The sequence below is a fragment of the Ambystoma mexicanum genome, chromosome 2q, assembly GCF_040938575.1.
Source record: "Ambystoma mexicanum isolate Mex_15411 chromosome 2q, UKY_AmexF1_1, whole genome shotgun sequence".
NCBI lineage: Eukaryota > Metazoa > Chordata > Amphibia > Caudata > Ambystomatidae > Ambystoma > Ambystoma mexicanum.
In genome coordinates, this window is record NC_090924.1 from 566,488,151 (window position 1) to 566,512,392 (window position 24,242).

The following is a 24,242-nucleotide window of genomic DNA, read 5'->3' on the forward strand; positions in this document are numbered from 1 at the left end:
TTGAGATATGCCACAGCATTGGTGGCTGATGTTTTGGTTGTTTTATTATTCTGTGTCAAACATTAAATAAATATACATTCTTACTATAAACCTACTATAAACCTGCCTGGTTTCTAGCTCATTGGTGCAACAGAAGGTATTTGCTGGGTGGTGAGGGATAGGTTGGAGGCCTCACCAAAGTTGAATCTTTATAAGTGCTTTGGGTGCGCCCAATCTTTCTTGGGGCGGAAATGAACTCCCTGACTTGAGAGTGACTGCCTAATAAATCGTGACACAGCAGCAGAACCAATGTTATATCTGGATACATATCCCTTTCAAATGCCTAGACATATTACAAGTGTTCATAGCCAAACCAGACATGTGCCAGAAACACACTTGAAACTCAAGGCAGATTACCAAGCGTACATCCATGTGGCCAGACATTATTTCCATTGTGTTTAAGTTTTTCCCAAGTTCAAAGGGATCTTTTGTCCTTGAGTTTTTACCATTTCTCTGCTGGAAAGAATATTTCATGTCTGATGGGAAGCATTGTTTCTTCCAATATGTGGTGCTATGCATTATCCTTGCTGGATCCTTGTTTGGGATACATGGATCATTATACTCTTTTAACAACAAACTAAACTTTTACAAAGCAGAGCAGCATTCATCGATCTTCCCATTTCATATCAACTTTTCAGTGATACAATCCCACATTAGTCAATGATGAAATATAAACATTTCATTGCACAATGTGTGAACTAGTTTAGCCACATAAAATATTTAATGAAAATATGCGAGAATCCACTTAGCCACAGCCACAAACAGTCTTTCAAATACGGTGAGAATTATGATTTGCCAGTGCCTATGGGTTGAGCCCCAATAACAAGACACATGACCTCTGAATGGTGCTGAGAAGATGCCACTTCATGCCACATGATCAGTGTCCACATTTGTATGAACAAATGGCACAGTGAACTGTGGACTTCGCACATCACTTGATGTGAATGAGGGACTCATGGAAATGTATTGAGGATCCACACAAGTACAATCAACTAATGTTGCATTCTGCTATCTCTGATTTGAGTACATAGCTAGGTGGCCATCCTGGGATGAGCCTCACACACTTGGGTCTGTCTGTGTGACCTCAGTTTCAGTGGATGGCTCAATGCTAAATAGTGGGTGTCCCTGTTGGTCAAACATGCACCAACAGCTTAGCTGGATGGTTGAGAGGAAGAGCCTGGGCACAGCCATTAATCTTTCAGGAAAAGGTATAGAGAGTGGAAGCCCCTTTTTTTTCTTAAAGAGAAACATCTACAGAAGGTTTAGTGAAGATGCAGCTAGTAATTCCCAAGACACACCACAAGGTTGTACGGAAGATTGCACACTAAAACTTTACCAAGGGGATTTAGGACACTCAAAAACCCAAGCACATATCAGTAGGAAGTTTTACTGGCCAGGTACCCACGCTGATATCAAGAACCTTTTTTCAGACATGTGACATTTGTCAAAAAACCAGCACGCAGATCCCACTACCTGCCCCTCTGAATCCCCTACCAATCATACAAGTCCTTTTTTTCAATAATCGGAATGGACATCATTGGGCCTTTTATCAACATCCTGATTAGGAAACAAATATGTCCTTATCATTGTTGACTCTGCAACCAGATACCCCGAAGTCTTTCTGATGCAAAATAATACCACACAACAAATCCTTAAACAATTTTTAGCATAGTTTTCCAGGGTTGTCTTTCCCAAAGAAATACTAACCGATCAAGGTTGCCCGTGTCTCCCCACTTCTCATCATCTGCCCAGGGAAGAGCCCTCTCCCCCTCCCTGAAGCCGCCAGCAGCATCGACGAGGTCCCTAGAGACCTGCCTGATTAGGTCTTCGAGGCCTGCCTGACCTCTTCATGCCGGGCGCAGCGCGGCGCCAAAACGAGGCTGAGACCGCCTCTTTCTTCGGACGAGCATCCGCCGGCAGGCGGATACGCCGGCCCTCACAAAGGCCACACTAAGGCCTGTTGGGTGCCTGTTCGGAGCCTTAGGAGCCAGGGACCAGGAACTCTGCCCCTACCGCTCCAGAGCCAGGAGGAGCAGGAGCTCCTTCCATCTACTGCAGGAGCAGTAGCTAGCCCTGCATCGACGCCCCCGAGCCCTGCCTGACTCCAGGTATGTCATGAGCCCTTAGCTGCATATTGGAAGCTTGCAGCACGAGCGTGTGTTTTTGAGACAACACGCGGCGGATTATTTAATAATATCCGCGCCGCTCCAGCGCTGCCCAGTGGCCTTTTCCAGCCAGGATTTGCCCCCTTATTGCACTCAGACTGCATCCAGCCACCATTTGAACCCACGAGGTCTGCACCATTCTAAAATGGCCGACCGTCGCATCTTCAGCCCTCCACTCGGCCCCGCTGCCCTGCAAACATCGTGATTGGCCCCTCTCCTCTACTTGGGAGCCAACCACAAGCCAGCAGGCTTCGAGCCGGCCCACCACGAAGGCACTGTGCCTGTCTCTAGCCCGTCTACGCCGTCGAGCATAGGGCTAGAACCCCTGCCCACCTCCTCTGGGGTAAGCATATTGCCCTTTACAGCAACCTTTTTCCCACTGCATTACCCAGCGACCTGAACTGTTTCAAGTCTTCGCTGACCCAGTATACAAGAACCTCTCATCTTTGCTACCTCCAAGGTCTCCTCATCACAATGGTGCACTTGAACTGCCACAAAATGCTTCTCTGCCCTACTTGTACACACTCAACCAATTACAGACCAACAGTCCTGTGTAGCCATTAGTAATCGTCTTAGCACTGCATTAGCATTTTGATCCAAGCCTCCCCGGCTTCATACTAGTTACATGTATCATCACCTGCATTCTGCTTTTGCCATGCCCTACCGTATGCTGCCCCTGACAACTGTTTTTGCAGTACGGTCTAACATAGACTACTATTACACTGTGTTGTGCCTTATGGTGGCTTAGAGACCACTGTGACATTATGTTGTGCCTTATGGTCGCTTAGAGACCACTGTGACAGTGTGCTATGCCTTATGGTCGCTTAGAGACCACTGTGACATTGTGTTGTGCCTTATGGTCGCTTAGAGACCACTGTGACAGTGTGCTATGCCTTATGGTCGCTTAGAGACCACTGTGACATTGTGTTGTGCCTTATGGTCGCTTAGAGACCACTGTGACAGTGTGCTATGCCTTATGGTCACTTAGAGACCACTGTGACATTGTGTTGTGCCTTATGGTCGCTTAGAAACCACTGTGACAGTGTGCTATGCCTTATGGTCGCTTAGAGACCACTGTGACATTGTGTTGTGCCTTATGTCGCTTAGAGACCACTGTGACAGTGTGCTATGCCTTATGGTCGCTTAGAGACCACTGTGACATTGTGTTGTGCCTTATGGTCGCTTAGAGACCACTGTGACATAGTGTTGTGCCCCATGGTCACCAGAGACTACGGGGATACTGTTTTGCCCAACTGATAATTCTATCCCACTCTCGCTTACCCACCTCAATATGTACGCCACACATACACTGTACCTCCTCATAGGCCTAGTCCACCCCTTACTGACCAGTAGTACTGACTTCTCTATGCCCGCAGGGCAACCTGACAACCATATAATGGAACCTAGACACACCACCACGCATGCTACTCCCTCCGATATCATACTCAGACAGTACAGACTCAGAACACGGACATTCCCTTTAGCACTCCCCTCTACACCAATGCAGGCAACAGACAGGAACCTACGCATAAGCTCTCGCACCCACACCAAGACCTGGCCACCACACACCAGCACAGCGACCCAACGCCCTAACAGTGCTCCAACGTTCGATCAAACCCCACATGACCAGCGCAAAGTCGGACACAACTTGACTAGCAAGCCTACACACATTACCAAAAAGTCCATCACTAGCACACTCTTCAAGCCACCACAACCAAAAAAGATCCAACACCTCAGATGTGCGTTATTAAATGTTCGCTCACTCAACGCCCACGCTATAGAAGTTAATGACATTATTACCAATCAGGACCTAGATATGTTAGCCATAACAGAAACTTGGCTGCACTCTGCCGCTGGACCGACCATCAGCTTAGCTGTACCATCAGGATATTCGATCCTAAGACAGGATAGATTAACTAAAATAGGAGGCGGAGTTGCACTGATTTTTAAAGACACCTTAGCCTTAAGACAGACTCCCACCCCCGAGGAAGACACCACTGACATCCTCTCAGCCAAACTTACCCTCTCTCCCAAAAATACGGTAAACATTCACGTCATATATAGACCCCCAGGCCCGGCTAATAACTTCAAAAGCATAGTCAACCATCTTCTTGGAAAAAACCTCAAACAAACTTCCAAAACACTGGTTCTAGGAGACCTCAATCTTGGATTTAATGATAAACTCGACAAAGAAGCTGCCACCCTCGCAAGAAACCTCACAGATTTAGGATTCACACAAATAATCACTGCCCCGACCCATAATAAAGGCTGCATCTTAGACTGGGTGGCAGATCACAACTGTGGATCCACTCTCAACTCTAACACAGCCCTCCCATGGTCTGATCACAACTGCCTCCAATTCTGCATCCCCATATCATCTTACTCCAAACCTCTAAAACCTGCACCGGCCACGCTAACCAGAAGTGCCAAAAAACTCACAGCAGACAATATACGTCCCTTCCTTAACACCCCATGCCTAGCACCCCCGTTTTCCTCCAACCCCAACACTCTAGCAGAGATCTTCAAAAACACGCTCACCATGGCCATCAATACCGCAGCCCCTCTTGAAAACAAAAAAGAAAAAAAATCGTTTCATTCTAACTCATGGTTCACGGATGACTTACTAAATCTGCGCCAACGTAAGCGCCAAGCCCTCAAAACATGGCAGGCAAATCCCTGTGAGGCCACCAAAGTAGACTTCCTTTGTATCTCTAAAAAATACAAAAATGCCATATTCAAGGCAAAGTCAGAAACCTACAATAAACGTATCCTGGAAGCCAACTCCCACTCAAAAGAGCTCTTCACCATCTTTAAAGAGCTCACTATCCCCCCTATCTGCACAGATGAGATTGTTAAGGATGAAGCCTGGTGCAATAGCATCCAAACAGCGATGTTAAATAAAATAGACCTTCTCCAAACTAAAATAGCAGAACACTATAGGGCTCTACACCCCCAACAGACCCTCTCCGTCAATACCGCCAAAGATAAGCACACCTCAAAATTCAATTTTTCGCCAATCACCGAGTCGGACACTCTCCACATCCTTAAACAGCTCAAACCATCTCAATGCAAAGGTGACATTTGCCCCCCCAACATAATCAAAGAGTGTGCTGCACCCCTCGCACCGATCATCACAGCTTTCATTAATGCCTCATTCAAGACGGGTAAAGTCCCGGACAGCCTTAAAGAGGCGTGGGTACGCCCGCTCTTAAAGAAACCAACCTTGGACCCCGCCCAACCTAACAATTACCGGCCCATTACAACGGTTCCATTTCTCTTAAAAATCCTAGATAAAGCTGCACATATGCAGATACAGGCCTACCTGGAAAACAACTCTGTCCTAGGCAAAAGGCAGTCCGGATTCCGTAAAGGTCATGGAACTGAAACTGCGTTACTAGATCTGAAGAATCAAATCACCCTAATCCTAGATAAAGGTAAGCCGGCCCTCCTGCTCCTCCTAGACCTTTCAGCGGCTTTTGATTTAGTCGATCATGCCATTCTCACGAACCACCTAACTCAGGCCGCTCATTTCTCCAAACAAGCCACAAATTGGATTACCTCTTTCCTCAAAGGCAGAGTGATGAAAGTGTTCTCCAATATAGCCAACGCAGAGCCTACCACCATCAGGTATGGAGTCCCTCAGGGTTCATGTACAGCTCCCACTCTCTATAATCTTTTCACCAAACCTCTCTTTGACAAATTGGACGCACTTGGGATCACATACACCAACTACGCTGACGATACCCAAGTACTCCTCCCGCTCACAGGACACTACCTCCAGGATGCAACCACCCTCCAGAATATATACGCCACCATCCAAGCATGGATGGCCACGAATGGCCTATGTCTTAACGGTGACAAGACCAAAATTCTCATCCTTGGCCAAAAATCCACTCTCAAGAATCTCGACCCTCTCTACACAAACTTCTGCATAGACAATTGTGTCGTCCCAGTTCTACCTTCTGTAAAAACACTAGGAGTCCACATTGACGCATCACTATCCATGGACAAGCAAGTCAACTCCATTGTCTCTGCCTCCGCTCTGAGCACCAAGCTCATTAATGCCATTAAACCATTCCTAACCAAAGATAATTGCGTATCTATTGCAAGAGCCACCATAAGAGCCAAGATAGGTTATTGTAATGCACTACTGGCTGGTACTTCCATCACTAATCTCAATAAACTCCAAACAACACAAAATAATGCACTAAGAGCAGCCCTCAATATACCTAAACGGGACCACATCGCGCAAGCCAGAAAGGTAGCACACTGGCTACCTGTCAAAGAGCGCATCACATTCAAAATACTTACCACTGCACATAAATGTATTCACCTATCTGCACCTTCCTACCTGTCTGACACGCTAGTCAGATCGCACTCCACTAGACCAACCAGACAATGCCACACCAACCAGCTTAGGGTCCCACGCATCAAACGAGCCAGAGCAGGTGGAATAAGCTTCCCTTACATTGCACCGAAGCTATGGAACGCACTTCCTAGCACACTCAGAGCAGAAACATCTCTCATTGCCTTCAGAAAAAAACTGAAAACCACCTTGTTCAACTAGCTCGTCGTACAACACCATCTCCTCTTCCTTTCCTATCTTCTCCTTACTACTCTCTTGTAACTAAGTAATGACTTCTTTGTATGTATAACAAGTCATCTCTGTAACAAGCGCCACGATGCCCTATGGGCTGTATGTGCGCTTAACAAATGCGAATAAATAAATAAATAAATAAATAAGGTTCAAATGTTATGAGCAAGCGTATGGCAGAAGTCAAAGAGCTTCTCCATATTACCACCTTACGAACCACTGTATACCATCCCAAACCAATGGCATTGTGGAAAGATTCAATAAAACACTGAAATGAATCCTATGCAAATTGGTAGATAAGGACGGGAAAGACTGGGAATGAATGATCCCTTGGGCATTATTTGCAACAAGGAAAACCCCTCAGGCTTCTACAGGATTCTCTCCTTTCGAACTACTTTTTGTTAGAGAGCCTAGAGATGTCTTGAACATGCCCCGGGAAAGCTGGGAAGAGCAAGAAGAGGCACCCATTCCCATCTCGGAAACCGCTACTAGAATGAGAGAGCATATGAGATTTGTTCGCGATCTAGTCCGCATTCACATGGAAAAAGCCCAGAGTCAGCAAAAATCCACTTATGACAGGAAGGTGAGCTTTACATGTTTTTCTATAGGACATAAAGTACTGGTCCTCTTACCCACCTCAGAAAACAAAGCTTGCCTCTAAGTGCCATGGGCCCTATGAAATATTAGAACAAATGGAAGCCTGTACTTATAAAGTAGCGCAGCCGGACAGGAAAACAGAAGTTCAATTTTTATCACGTAAATCTTTTAAAAGAGTGGAAAGAGAACACGTCAGCCACCCATGCCAAAATACTATCCTGTTTGGTTCCCGAAGAAATAGACAGCTTTGAATTGATTCCTCTAGAGCTATCTATTCAACAACAAGAAGATCTAAAAGATGTAATTACATCATTTCCTGATATATTTTCAGAATAATCAGGAAGAGTGAAAGGCACTGAGCACTATATTAGAACACCTAAGGGAAAAGTGGTTTACTTAAAACCGCATCGACTCCCGGAAGCAGATAGTGATTGAGTAGGTAAATAAAATGTTGAAAGGCAATATTATACAGACTTCTTCAAGCCCATGGTCCTCCTCTATCGTGTTTGTCACTAAACAAGACCATACCTGGAGATTTTGTATAGACTTCCATCAAGTTAATGCAAATTCTGACTTTGATGGCTACCCCACGCCACACATTGATGACCTAATTGATAAACTCGGAGCATCCACCTTTCTATCCACCTTCAAAATGATAAAAGGGTACTGTCAAGTCCCAGTATACAGGCCAGATAAAGAAAAAACTGCTTTTTCAATGCCCCTAGGACTGTTTCAATTCAAAGTCCTAGGGGCAAGAAGGAAGAAGAGAGGAAAAAGTAAGACTAAATGAGAGCAGGGGGAAGGAGGAAGGGGGTAACTGGGATGGAGAGGGTAAGGAAGAGCAGGAGTAAGAGGTAGGAGGAGAGGGGTAGGGAGGAAGAAAGGAAACGTAGGGTGTTAGGTGGTGAGTGAAAGAGATAAGATTTTAGAGAAGAGCGAAAGGAAGGGTAAGAGGGAGAAGAGCGGATGTGAAGGGGAGGCCGTTCCAGTGGAAGGGAGCAAGGAGTTGGAAGGAGCAGAAGTGGGAGAGGGCGCAGGGTGGTGGAGGAGGAGAGAGTAGGAAAAGATTAGCAGAGCGGAGAGAACGGGAAGGGGTATAGAAAGTAAGAAGGGAGGAGAGGTGGGGGGCAAGACCATGGAGGGATTTGAAGACAAGACAGAGGAACTTGAATTTGAGCTGTGAGTGAAAAGAGAGCCAACCTAGAGAGGTGAGAGAAGAAGTTTAGTAGCATGAAAGGTAAGGAGGGGTCGAATTTTAAGAATGTTGTTGAGGTGAAAGTGACAGGATTTGGCAGTGAGAGAAATGTGGTGAGCTAGAGAGAGGTGAGGATCAATGTGAAACCAATGTTACTGGAATGGGGAGAGAATGAGAGCTGGGAGGGGGGTAGAGAATGAAAGGGGGAGGGGAGGGAGGAGGAACAGTGTTAGCAAGGGTAGAAAAGGAGTTCAGTTTTATCAGCATTCAGAGTAAGGAAGTGTGAGGACATCCAGGATTTAATAGCAGAAAGGCAAGAGGAGAGTTTATCATGAATGTCATAAGAGAAGGAGGAGAAGGAGAGGAAAAGCTGGGTATCATCCGCATAGAAATGGTGCGAGATACCAAAAGAGGAAATAATAGGAGCTAAGAAATAGGTGTAGAGTGATAAAAGAAAGGGGCCGAGGACAGAGCCTTGGGGGACACCGTGGTTGAGGGGATAAGTGGCGGAGGAGGAGCCACACCAGGAGACAGAAAAGGTGCGGTTAGAAAGATAAGAGGAGAGCCAATTAAGAACGTTGTCCTTGAAGCCAAATGAGGATAGGAAGTTGAGGAGAAGAGGATGGTTAACAGTATCAAAAGCAGCAAAAAGGTCAAGTAGAATAAGAATGGAGGAGGCCTTTGAGTAGCGTGCAGAGAAGAGAGAGTTAAGAACAGAGGTGAGGGCATTTTCTGTGGAGTGCAGTGGGCAGAAGCCGGATTGGGTAGAGGGAAGGAGGGAGTGATTAGAGATAAAGGAAGAGAGTTGAGAATAGACAATTCGTTCAAGAGGTTTAGAAAGGAAGGGTTGTAGAGAGATGGGGCGGTAATTGGAAGCAAGATGGGGGTTAGCAGAAGCTTTTTTGAGAATAGGGATGATAGTCGCATGCTTAAAAGGAGAAGGAAAAGTGGAAGTTGAGAGGCAATGTTGAAGAAGGAGGTGAGGTAGGGTATGAGGAGGGGGTAGATTTTAGGGGTGAGGGGAGTAGTAATTTAGTTAGAGGGGGAAGCAGTAGGATGAGTGTTGGATAGGAGTAGAGTAACATCAGAATGAGTGACAGGAGAGAAAGAGGACATAACGAAGGTAGGGGGAGAAGGAGGAGGAGAAGGAGGATAGTAGGAGGGGAGGAGAGGATAGTTTGACATAGATTAAGGACTGTATTAGAAAAGGAGGAGGCAAGATCAGTAGCAGTGAGAGAAGAGGCAATGGAGGGATCAGGAGTAGATGGAGAGAGAAGTCGGGCGAAAGTTTGAAAAATGCGGCGAGGGTGAGAGGAATGAGACTGGAGAAGGTCAGATAAGTAGTTGCATTTCGCAGAGTTGAGGCATGAGTCGTAGAGGGTGTGATAGGAGAAGTAAGCAGATTGGTTATAAGGGGATGGGTGTTTGAGCCACTGATGTTCAAGGCACCTGTGGAGGCGTTGCATGGAGGAGAGATGAGAAGAAAGCCAGGGTTGAGTAAGTCTGTGAGAGGGGCAAAATGGTGAGAGGGGGTAGAGAAGATCAATAGTAGAAGAGAGAGAGGAAGTTAAGATGGAGGAGGCTTAAGAGGCGGAGATAGAGGAGAAGTGGGAGAGAGGGGGGAAGTAGAGAGGGATCTAAGAAATAGGGAGGGGTTAAAGCCACATAGATCACGCCGGAGAAAAGAGGTAGAGGATTGAGGGGGAGGACGAGAGGGGGAGGGAGGGGAGAGGGAAAATGAAAGAATAGAATGATCAGATAGGTAGGTGGGAAGCAAGGAGATGGGGGAGGCAATGAAGGAGGAAGTAAATGTGAGATCAATAGTAGAGCCAGATTGGTGAGTAGTAGGGGAGGGGAGGAGAGAGAGGAGGTAGGAGTCAAGGATGGAGAAGAGAGGAGAGGAGGGAGGGTTAGAAGAGAGGTGGAGATTAAATTCACTAAGTACGTTAATAGGATATTAACATAGCTTCATCCCAAATGTTTTGGACAGAACAGCTAGGCTGACTGATAAACTCAAGAACGCAGAACCCCAGAAACTGCATTGGACAGATGAGGATGACATATGTTATAACACCTTAAAACAAACCCTGTGCCAGAACCCAATAGTAAAGGTAGTACACTTCTCTAAAGAGTTCATATTGCAAATAGAAGTCTCCCTTACAGTTTTAGGAGAAGGTCTGTCTCAAGTTTGCAATGGATTAGAACATCCCATCTTGCTTAGAAGTCGCAAGCTTTTCCCACAAGAAAGAATTAGTCCATGCTGGAACTAGAGGCCTTCGCTATCAAGTGGGCTATCATGTGGTCCATTATCCATCTCAGAAACAACCTTTTAGGAAGGAAGTTTACACTTGTCACAGACCATTCTCCCCTAGTTTGGATTAGCCAATGCAAAGACTCCAATCCTTGTGTCATGTGATGGTTTCTAGACCTGCAACCCTACTGTTTCACTGTGGTACACCAAAAAGGTAAGGACCAGGGGAATGTAGACTTCCTTTCCTGGATCCCTTCTGAAACACATGCAGCTACATCGCATTTAGGAAGGGTATGTGAGAAACCTGACGGTGTCTCACACACTATTCCCCAGGGATCTGTCATCCAGGTGGCCAGGAAATGGCTATGATATGGCCATCGCTATTGCATTCAGTTCCTGCGGGTGGACCAGTTCAGGAGGATCATCTGGGTGGGGGATATTCGGGGAGTGGAAGTGGGACACCGAAGGATGCGATGCAGTATCCACTTCCTTATGACACATTTTCCCCATCCTGCCCAGTAGGATAGTTAGAAACTCAACCCCCCTATTCCAACAGAAACACTTTCTCACAGCGTGAATGACAACAGACTAAAACCTGAGCTGTTTACCTGACATGTCCCAATACAAGGGTCATGCAGAGTCAGGCATTTGCTGACAACTACTCACACCTGACTACCCTTTCCCTTCCCCATAGTGATAAAAGGCAGAGCACAAGAGCACACTCCGAGCAAGGCCGAATGCACGAGGAAGCAGCCATTCCAGGACGGCAGCTGTAACACAGGAGAAAGGTGGCGAGACCTGAAAGGATATCAATGAGGGAGTTGCCCTTGCCCTTTTCAAGCCAGACCTGCAAAGCCTCTGATGAAAGAAACATAAGACCGGGAATCACAACTGGCAAATGGTGTAACGCATGTCAGCGGTACATGGAACCCTCCCGCACTGATAATCACTCAACATAAAGGTTAACAGAAGGAACATTTGTTTTGTTGTTTTGGCATATCAGGCCCCTGTTGCAAGAGACTTTGAATGAGAAGAGACTGGGGCCCAGAAGGCCCTGATATTGAGAAAAGGAACTGTATGCTCGTGCCGGAGAAGGCCAGGAGTGTGCTGTCCTTGAGAGTCCCGCCTTGTCCAGTGCTAAAAACATGGGGAAGGCAGCCCCTAGCCTTAACATCCTGACATATCATTTTGTAGACACTTCTTTCTTTTTTTGTGAACATTATCCCACACTCTTTTGTAACATAGCGGTAAGGATTGGCAATAGTTTTGTTTAGTATATGCCCTTTTTATTGAACTTGACTCCACTAGGACTGTATTATTATTATTTGTTGGTCGTAGCTGGCTCCCATCTTAGATTTAGGTTTAGATTAGATCTTTATCTTACTCATTTTACAGTTTAATGAACACCCTTGAACTGTGATCACTTGTGTCTCTCTTACTTTGATGGCATTCCTTCCTTAGAGTGGCCTGCTACACTGTGGTACTGTTGTAACCCAGTAACTGCAGTTGACAAACAAGCTTAGCTAATTTGGGCAAGGGCATGGACCATGTGAGTATCCACCGACTTTGTGTAGTGCAGGCACTGAGTCCATGCCACCATCCCTGTACTCTCACATGACCACTGGGGTACTGCTGGACTAATCTTCAGTAGCGCTGCTTGGAGAGGAGAGACACCCACACAAGGTGGCACTCCCTAAGGGAGTGTGCCCCCTATTCTACACTGTCAGAATGCAGGTGGTACTGAGATGCTTGTCTCAATGACCATGCTGGAAAAGCAGTCCAACCCAAGAAATAAAAAGTTTGCAAATGTACCTATAGATTGCAGGGAGCCAAACGGACAGGCTGACCTGCTGTTGGGTTGCAAGACATCAAAAGTAATTTGATGGCCATGCACCCCCCTGTGCTGCAAATGTACTTTCCCACTCAGAAGTTTGCATCCAGCAGGCAAAACTCTGTTGGACCATGTGGGTACGCACCGACTGTGTGTAGTCCAGGCACTGAGTCCATGACACCATCCCTGTACTCTCACCTGACCACTGGTGTACTGCTGGAGTAATCTTCAGCAGCACTGCTTCGAGGGGAGAGACACCCACACAAGGTGGCACTCCCTGAGGGAGTGTGCCCCCTATTCTACACTGTCAGAATGCAGGTGGTACGGAGATGCCTGTCTCAATGACCATGCTGAAAAAGCAGTCCAACCCAAGAAATAAAAAGTTTGCAAATGCACCTATAGATTGCAAGGAGCCAAACGGACAGGCTGACCTGTTGTTGCGTAAGACATCGAAAGTAATTTGATGGCCATGCACCCCCATGTGCCACAAATGTACTTTCCCACTCAGAAGATTGCACCCAGGAGGCAAAATTCTGTTGGCACATTGCATCTTGAATTGACCCTGCCCATTTTGGGGATGTACAGAGCCTGGGTCTTTTAGCAGGAAACAAATGAATGGCATACAGAACTGTTACACACTGTCAACAGTCGGCCAAAGTAAGGTGACTATGCCGACTTGTAAACAGTGTACCCTGGGTGACAGAGGAGGAGGACTGTCCAAAAGTGTCATGTCTCCTCATATACACAACTAGAATACATACCAGAATGTAGTACATCCAGATCTCTAGAGCTGACCAGCCCACTGGGCCTACCATGCACACCCAATGTCCACCATCCTATGACCAGGAATTTCAAAAGATCATAATGGACGCATGCTGCCCATGGACCAGCCACCCTGTCAAAGACCACCACCTGCAGCCTGGCCCCAGGAGTCAGAACACAGGGGCACAGAGGTGGGCAGTGAGTCCCTTGGTAGGGTGACCAACCACTGAATGCATGGAGGCACATCTGGCGCTGACATAGGGTAGTTTTAGGAACATATTGGTGTCAAGACACCCAGTTGTATGGTGGATCCCACAAGCCAGTAATGATTTGACCACGCACAGCATGGCCATGCGGACACCTGCTTGGGTATCTGTCCACCAAATTACATGTAGAAAATTGCATCCCTGACAGGTTGGCCTGTAAGCATGCAACATGCACAGGCACACATTGCACAGGTACAAGCCCGTATGCTGTTTTCCCCACCACAAACATATGGCATAATCACACATCAACTTTGGCTTCACATGAAGTTGGGTGACAGATCACATCACCGTCCCTCATAGGTCAATGCATCAACATGACATTTACTGACATCCATGCACAGGTGTCAATCTCAGATGATGAGTGTCGATGGCTTCAGTTGCAAATGTGAAACCCATAGAGGTGTCCTGCATGTATGTCCCTCACAGGGCCTCAATATCATCCATACTGTCCAAGCACTTGCATGTGCATGAGAGCCCAAGTCACCAATAACCAATAGTGCACATAACAATGCAGGTCTGCTTTCACACATGCCCAGCATTGGCTGTGGATCACTGCAACACACATGCTTCATACAGAAGGGAGTACCTGCAATCATGAATGCCCATGCGCAACACACACACACTGAAGAGCAGGGCACCACATCGGTACACACCACTAGCTTCCAGACATCCTTGCCACTCACAGATCTCAGTATGGAGGGCCGGGTAGAACCACTTGAGGACCCACAGCTGGACAGATGACATCTTGTGGCAGGCCATATGGTGCACTTCCAGAGTGGCACCTGCCTCCAGGGCTGCCACCGCCTTTTTCTGACTCCAAGTCTTGAGGTCCCCAGCAAAGCCTCTGGAGGATAAAAAGTGACCAGGAGGTATGATAATGTCAGAACTGTCGGGACTCGAGCCAGCTAGTCTTTTGGGTGTAGCTCCTGAGCAGGTTTCGAGCCAACTTGGTGCCAGAGCAAAAAAATCAGAATGTGCCCCCCCCCCCTGGACAGGCACACGTCACTCCTCAAACTCAGAGCATTTCAGGAATATAACAGTGATCACTTCACCTGTGTATAAAAGCTATACAAATAAACAATTACAATTAGAGATCTCTACATTTGATAAACAAGTGTGATAAAAGGACTGTATGTTTGAATCTCTAGATTCATAACTGATGCATGGCTTGGTGCTCACATCACGGTTCACAAAACTAACCATAGCATTAAAATGTTTGTACCCATTAGCCATACGTGTTCATTTGGACAGCTTAGGTTTTTGGATGAGAGTATAAAATGGCTGCAACGTCAGCCACTCAAATGGGGTACAAGAATATGTTGCTTCTTATTTCTGAAGCATTTTAGAGGAGCAAGGGCTGGACCTCAGTGTGGGCATGCCCAACCCCAATAAAGAAACATCTTTAGGCAGTAACATCTAAAAAGGGCAGGATACCACACAAGAGAGACCCAATAAACAATGCACAGAAAGGCTACACAGAACCTATTGTACCTCTTTCAAACTTTAGCCTGACCAGTAATAAGCTGATGAAGTGTTTTAAAGAAAACCGGCTTCTAATGCATGCTAAAGGGTCCACAGTTCCTCAGCCAGTACCTCCTCACTATTACGTAGGATTTAGGGGTTATTTCGGCAAAAAAGCAAAGGCCCATGCTTTATCTAACAGAACTGGCATTAGCAGCTCTTAGTGCTGGCCGGCAGCTAATAAAAATCATGGTGGGCAGTGTAGAAAGGCGTTTTGCATAGTGGATGTACAATTTGAGGCAACTTCTTTGATTGCTTTATGTGTTTATGTGTGGGCACAATATGGCATGCTCGTCAGAGTCACATGCACAAAGCATTCCAGTGTGCCCTTGTATGGACATTGGGCACATCAGACAAAAACAGGTATATGTGCTGTTAAATGAGGAAGCACCACATAGATTAACCAACCGAGTAGTGGCTTGTGCAGTGCACAAATCGTTGCTGCAGACATATCACAGCATTGGTTTGCCATGGACTACTGTCTGCATGGTGACACACAGTGAACCCTGCTTTCCTAATCAAGGTGCCAAGCGACATTGAGTTGCCACCACGTTTGCGCGCTAGACTATGGCTGGCTTGTTTAAACAGTTAAAAGACCTTTGATGCTGATCAGATGCATTTAGTCAAAGTCCCAAAGGAGCCACTAGAATACTTAAGCCAGAAAATTAGAGTTAACCTTCCCGGGGATGTGCTATATGTAACTTAAAAGTAATATAAGTTTCAGGGTGTCAAAGAGATATAAAAATAAAATAGTTTAAAACTTTTCTGTGTGGAATTTTAATTCTCTTTGAAGAATGCATAAGTTTGGTCAGCTAACGGATACTTGCCCTGGCCTGGTGAATAGAAATGCTCCAAGTTCAGTTCTTAACACTGAAATGTTAAGCACACACTGTGCAATGACAATGGCTTGTTAAATGAGCCAAACGTACAAATTGCCCCACTTGAAATGCTGTCAGCACAAAGCATAAGGGGAACGGTGTGTGTGACTCTGGAGCATCTCACACCCTGCGTTTGAAATATGCATTCCTTTGTTTGCATATTCCAAATGCATCGCAGCCATCCACAAGTCAGCCGAGAGAGAGCAGCCAGCCGCACATCGCAGAGGAGCGCTCACCGGCACAGCAGGCTGCTCAATCTGTTGTCCAGCAAGCTCAGAAGCGGCTTTTGAGTCGGCTCCTTACTGCGCCACCCCCTCCTCCGCAACGGAGCTGCTCCTGAGCTTCTATCCAGGGCAACAACCAAAATATCTGAGGCTATAACTCCCTCAGCCCCCCCCCGACCCACTGTAACACCTCTGGAGGCTAAAAAGGGACCAAGAGATAATGGTCCATTCATATCAATAATATAAGAACAAGTGAGCTCAGACTTTTGTACCAGTGTTGATTTGCCGAGCTTTGCTGTGCCGTGCATACAGACAGGAGTCTGTTTGCCATACCCATTGAGCCTACAAGAGCTCCATAGCAGGCGGAGCCTTGGTGGAGTGAGCAGAGCTCAGACTTTTGTACCGGTGTTGCTTTATCATACTTTGCTGTGCATCGCTTACAGACAGGAGTCTGTTTTCCATACCCATTGAACCTAGAACAGCTCCATAGCAGGCGGAGCCTCAGCAGAGTGAGCAGAGCTCAGACTTTTGTACCGATGGTGCTTTGCCGTACCTTGCTGTGCCGCGCATACAGACAGGAGTCTGTTTTCCATACCCATTGAGCCTACAAGAGCTCCATAGCAGGAGGAGTAAGGCAGAATGTTTTGGTGTTTGGCGGGTTGGCATCCAGCGGACGACATGTTTCCTCCCCTGCTGAGGTGCTACCACAGTGCAGTGGATGATCGCACTAAATAAACAGGTACTTGTGCGCTGCCTGTATACTCTACATAAATCACGTAAAGATCAATTTGCATCCCTTTTCACGTTTAGCATGTATTACATCTGTGCTGTTTTGATATTGGGAATAACTGTTGGGCAGAACTGTTAGGCAATTTGCCTGTGACAACACGTTATCCCTGCAACTGTAAACACAGACAGGTCCTTGCTTCGACTGCCTCTGCCTCTATGTAGTTGCCTTTCGATTTTACCACGTGGAGTTGCGGGGTTTTGAACCCTTTGATCCATTTGGTCTTTTACATTATGCCGGAAAGCCACCAGGAGAAGGGAGGAATGGTCTCGTCTACATTCAACAAGGAGCTTCAAAATTGTCCAGGGGTTAATGCAGAGGGGTTTAATGATCATAGTTCCGTGGAACGTAACACGGATCAAGAGACTCATTCCTATTTATTTGCTCTGCCTTCATGCGAAGCTCTACACGTCTGCCCGCTGGATGTACGGGTCGAAGTTGTGGTGCAAACTCTTTCCCCTTGTAACATCCTCAAGCATTACCGGGAGGCTGTATCTTCTGACCATCTCAGTGAAGGGGCCTTTCAAAATCCTTTAAAGGAAAACAGTACTGCACCTTTAACTTTGGAGAAAATCTGGACATAATTCCATCTTTACAGACCACTGAAGCGTTTAATTATTTGCCTGTTACCAGTTGTGTAGGACTCCAATATCAGGAGATGAGGGGAGTAAAGTCCACCTTCTTGAAACCCTACAATTTTGGTACACAAAAACAACTTAAGTCAAACAAACAATCCACCTCCACAGTAGGACCTTCAATTTGGAAGCCAAGAGGCCTAACTTCAATTTGGCTACTTCTAAACAATTGTTTTTTTACACCCGGCGTAGGGCTGGAACCTCAAAAGGTGTTACTGGTCCTGTGGATAGAAACTCTATCTCCGGTTCACCTGATTGTTTAGATTTGGTAAAAGCCATTCATGCGCCTCCTGCAGCAGCAAAGACGAGAGCACTGAAGAAAAATGAACACCTTCAAATCCAACCTTCATTGAATTTATCATTTGCTCCCAGGTTTGCAGAAACTCCTACAGCAGGCGTTGGAAACTTGGATGTTCCACACCGGGGAAGGACTCTGGTAACTGGGCTGGAAGTCTTCCTAAAGCTTATTCGGATAATGAAATATCCCAAAAAGTCGTAAGCAAACCAAATGGAATCACTTCAAACATCTGAAGTCTGGATACCACCCTACAGGAACTGTGTGGCGCAGGCAGTACTACTCAGACGCTCAAACGTATGAGGCTGACTTCATGCTCAAAAGTCTTAAACACATCTGAAAACAATTGTATAACAGATGAAGACCTATTTTTAGACCTTGCTGCCATGCAGATAGAGAAGCAAGCAACCAACGTTCCAACTAAAGATGCTAATATGAATGCGGCCTTCTCTATCAAAATGGCACCATTTATGAAGCTGTATGAAGGGGTGGCCGATCAAATTCGAGACCAAAACACCCTTCCAGCTATGCTTAATTGAAAAACCATTTACATTGAAGGCTTCATTATGGCATTAAAGGAGAAAGAGGACAAACGTCTTGAAAGGATTACCTCCTTCTTAAGGAATACTCTTGAGCCACTGATAAAAGAAAAGGATAACAGGAGTGTTTCCTTGTTAATAAGTCAGAGGATGATTCCTTTGCTCCCGACAGCTAACAACGAAATCCCACCCCTGGGAAGATCTGACAAGGAACTGCAATTTTCGCAAGACCCACCTGAGAAATCCAAGTCTGTTGAGGCTCGTTGCCTTAAAGCATCTAACATACCCTGTGGTTCTAATGAGACTTCAAAAAAGAGCTGCTTAAATGCCTCATTGTCCTAAAAAGGCAATATACACCTGGTTACTCAAACAAAATCGTTATGAGAGAACTCAAACAGCAATGGGAGGGGGATCCCACACCAGTAGCCGTTCTTGACCCTCCGGTCTCCACATCCTACGGAATTTTCAATAAAATACTGGATCCTTCTTCCAACGTAGGTGTACATTGTGGCACCTATCCTCCCAGAAGTCTTATCCCAAGGAAAGACCCGGGACTCCCTGCAAAAGCAGTTGCAAAGTCTTTGTCCTCTAGACACACACAGCGACTACAGTTAGTGAAGAATCTATAGAACTTCCAGGGCCCCTCAAATCACCATGGACCCACAAAAAATAATAAAAGGGTGACAATCCCCAGTCAGAGCTCCTCATGTGATTCTATCGATGAATATGGTGTAAGCATATCTTTGGAGGATGGTCTGATTGAATCTCTAAAAATCAGCCCCTGCCGAAAGTCTCAGTTGAGGATAAACTACACCCTCAAGAAACATCTATCTGTTTTGACAACCTAATGAACCTTTCAACTTACTCAGATGAATGGGATGATATTTTTTCAGCAAATGACCAGCTAAAATATTAATTGGCAGAGCGTCCGGTTGTTTTAAGAACTTGCACCACATGACCAGCAAATCTATCATGGTGATAGAAAGTGAAGGTAGTGATGATTGTGAGTGTGAGATTATTTCTGAAAGGTCGGTTAGGCTTAGAAAGACAAACCAGGTGACTCCTGATAGCCACCAAAAGGTAAAAGTGTCTTCTCGTGTACATGCGGCTAAGTTGAACCAGGTTCCAAAGAAGGTCTCTTAATAAAAGACCTCACATATTGACTTTAAATATTTGGAACAAAAAAGCTGGGATCTAAATAGAAAATCCTTGTGGGGTTATAATAAAGAAGGTTTCCACCAGCCCTCATATATTGATCCAAACACTTTACCTGTGGATCGCCGGAGTAAGGGCTCAAAGAGGAGAAGCAATCATTGCACTTCTTTGATCCTTGAAAGAATTCTACATCTAAGGGATTATTTATTCCTCAATAGAGCAAACGTCTGGAGGCTCTTTCAAAGTATCCCAGCTTTAACTCAAATTCAATCTAAGGACATCAATCTCATCGAATTTCCTGATAAAGAAAAAAAAGACAGGGTGATCCTGCACATCTGTTCCAAAGAAGTGAAAAACCTCCTTATAGGAGAAACCTGTCAACTAACCCTTACGGGATTTTCAATTCGAGACCACAACAGACCCCCATTAGTAAGTGCTGACAACTCTACTGACTCAAGAATTCACCTGTTGAAAAGCCATAGCAGACAACAGAGTATTACACCAACAAGACATTCTCCTGTGCCTTCTTTCAAAAGTATGAGATTTGTGGTAGAAAATTTTAACTGTAAGAATATGAGAAAATCTCAAATTGGCAAAGAGTCAAAGAAACAGGAAGTCAATGGGATTGGCTAGCTGGTGAGCTGGCCCAACAATCCTAATGTCTTAAGCACAGGAGCAATGAGCGACCAAAAGACATTGCCCTAGCCTGTTGGAACACTAGGGGCTACAGACATTTATTCAGAGAACGAAATAGGCCTTTTGAGTTTATAGATATGGTGCAGGAAACATGGCTAAGAGAACCTCCATTACTCAAAGGATTTACATCTCATTTAAATCCGGCCATAAAAGTCCTGAGAGGTTGACCTATGGCTGGCTTATTGTTTCTACTGAATCATGACTGTAACCTCAAAGTAACATGGGTGAAAAAACAGTCTCCTCTTATTCAGATCGTTTTGCTCGATAATAAATCTTCCGACAAGAGTACCTTAGGAGGTTGGCTTATATGCAATCTCTACTGGAAATTGTACTCGGACATGGCTAAGAACTACAGAGAGCAAGTGATGGATGAAATTGACAACATAAGAGCTTCTAGGTTTGACTTGAAAATTATAATCTGTGGTGACCTCAACATCCATTGCTTTGGCAAAGATAGAATTTTGGTCGCACATATTACACCTAATATGGACGAAGCTACACTACAGGGTTGGAAATGGAGAAAGGAACTTAGCACCAGAAACATTGAGATCCTAAATGGCTGCACGATGGGTGATATTCCCCAAATGAAACGTGGAAAAGGGGTCCTGAGTGGCAGATCCTTAACTACTTTTTCATATCAGACAACTGCAAGCTTTACATAAAATTGCTTGTAGTTAAACCGATGGATTCAAGTGATCACAATCTTCTAATTCTAGAAATGGAAGGTCCCTCCCACCGTAAAACACAATTCAGGCCAACTATTTAACAGTATTTCCTGGTAGAAATGGACTTAGATTAACATTGAATAACATAATGGCCCTAAGAGAGCCCTTTGATGTGTCTCCTTCAAGAACGGATCTTGATTACCCAAATTTCCTTTGCCTATATGCAGAAAAAATACATTTGGGGAAAAGATGGCATTTCAACACTTACATAAATTTGATCTTGCGGTTTTTGAAAGAAAAAAGCAGCTGAACAAACTAAAAAGGGCATGGCAGAAAAAGTCTTCTAACAAATCCCTATTACCCTTTCAAAAGGAAAAACAAACCTATAAAAACTGGTTAAAATCGCACAAATACCTAATACACCAGAAGGATGCAGAATACATGCTCCAGCTAACAGCTGCTAAAAACTTGGGGAGATCTGGAGGATCTTGAATTCTATGGATGCGCCACAACAATTCCTGCAACCAAATCACATCTCAGTAGCGGATTGGGTAACTCATTTTAGTAATCTTTTTTCAATTAAGATTATGGCTAGTACTGATACTGACGTCAACGGTATGTCAAGTCATTCCTGGACTTTCCACACAAGTAGGGATATCATCTTGACTTTGATTAAATCTTCAAGATCTTCTAGAGCTGGTGGTCCAGATGTTCTGACTAATATGACCTTGAAGCAACATCCAGAAGAATGGACATCCTTCATTCATCTTTTGTTTGGAACTATAAACCTCTGGAGGGAAACACCAGCTTCATGGACATCATCTGTCATAGTCCCCATCTTCAAGAAGGGCGATAGGTTCTCACCATGAAACTATAGACCTATCGCCCTTCTTGATGTTATGGGGAAGATATTTGCAGCCCTGATTTTGACACAATTGACAAACTGGCTAGGGGAAACTAAACACCGAGACATATGGCAGTCAGGCTTTGAAAGGGGTGTCGGAACATTTTTGAATCTGTTTCATATAAACCTGTTGAAATTAAGATCTAAACATAGAAACAGCAAGAAACTTTATTTGGCATCAGTCAACTTTTCTAGGGCTTTTGCTTCTGTCAACCGTCAAGCCCTACGGATCAAATTAAAAGCTTGGGGTTGCCCTAGTGATATCTTGGAAGCCATAAAGTGTCTTCATACCCAAACAACTTTGCGTATAAGACTGAATAATACAGGCAATTTGACTGATCCAATTATCTCCTCCATTGGTTTAAAACGAGGTTGCCGCCTAGCACCTACAATCTTTAACCTATACATTGCGGATATATATGACGCATTGAAGAATAGCCGTTGTTTCCCTCCCATTATAAATGGAACACACGTTAATAGATTGCTATATGCGGATGACTTAATCATAATGGATGAAACAGTAATAGGGCTGCAGCAACAGTTGGATGCACTATCCAGGTTCCTGGCTGAAAATGATTTAAAGGTACACTGTACTAAATCGAGCATACTGATTTTTGGCAGGAAATCTGCGATTATAGGGAAAGGCGATTGTTGGTTTATGGAAGGATACCAATGATAATGCAAATTACTTATTTGGGAGTATCAATAAATGACAGCATTGTACACGTCCATCGTGAGGTGTAGTTGAAGAGGAAAACGAAATGCCTGGCTCTCCAGGCCAAGATCATTAAGAGTTGTTTTTGTAAATGCACACTCGCACCTGTCATTATCTTTTATGGCACCAATGTAATGCACATACGATTCCGAAAGTTCTTTTTCTCTGCCTTGGAAAACGTACGTACTTTAAGTCTTATTTTGGATAAATGCTTGTCGTTATTATTAGAAGAGAGTTGGGCTTAACATCTTTATACATACAAACAGTTTGAAAGAGCCTCACCTTCTATCAAAAATGTTTGATACCACCAATAGAAGGATGGTTTACAATATTGAATCAGGCGGTCAGTGCTGGAAGTGACCTCTTTTTGGAGTAATGGGGCTCCAAATGTATGGGAACTTTAAAGAATATTGGGAGAAACAACCAGTTACTAATAGAAAACTCAGAGAGTGTTATTAAGGCTTTATTTGATAAAGATTGGATTGATACACTGAATGCCGTATTAGAATATAAGTTATATGGTAAATACTGTGCTGACAATAGAAGACGAGAAACAACTTTACTCTATCTTCAAAAATTCCTGTCAGACAATGGCCGCTCTCAACTCCTGAGAATGAGATTGAATTTACTACCAACTAAGGAGTTGATTGAGGCTAGGAAACCATGGCTATCAGGGACTACCGCTGTAGACTATGCTCTCATCCATATGAATCTCTTAAACATCTTATCATGAATTGTTCAGGAATCAAGGCCACAAGAACACATTTGATCAAAAAATTATTTGCCGACTACAGTACACTCACTCAGTCGGAAATGTGGTCCTACTTAATACAAGGGACTAGAACTTCAGTGACTTTTGCTTTGTTGGAATTTGTAAGGATTATATTTGCAAAAATTGAAGCAACAGTCATTTCTTAAATTCTGTTTAGATAGTATTAGCTTTTGCCAAAGCCTTATTCGCTTTTGACAAAGTTTTATTTTAATCATTTTCTTTCCTTTCTTTGTTGATGTTGTTCTTTGTTGTTCTTTTTACGTTAAAATATTGATTATTTTAAAAATAGTTGAAAGGTTTCAATTGGAAACTAGATGCTAATACAATTTAAAAAAATAAAAAAAGAATAAGGGCTGTTTGTGGAACATGGAAAAAATGTGCCCGTTTGGGACCAAAGCTCACGCTAAAGACAATGGTGTAGAACGCCATCTGCAAAGACCAATGTCACAGGGTTCTTCCTCCAGTGTTGCCTCTTTTAGTTAAAGTGTGAATGATTTGTACCGGGACTTAAATATTCAAGAAGTCCACTCATCCTAATGTAGTTGCATTTATTCATTTTGGAAGCATTCATTATTTCTCTTCAATCGTTTTAAATGAACTGTGTGTTAAATGTTTTTCTTTGTTTTGTAACACTGAGAAGTTGAAGGGAAAAGCCAGCACACAATCGGAATAATCACTTGTGAGATCCGCACTGTAATGCCTTCCCAACGAGTACAAACCAAGGGCATTGCAGTTGACTTTTTAACTGTGCAACAA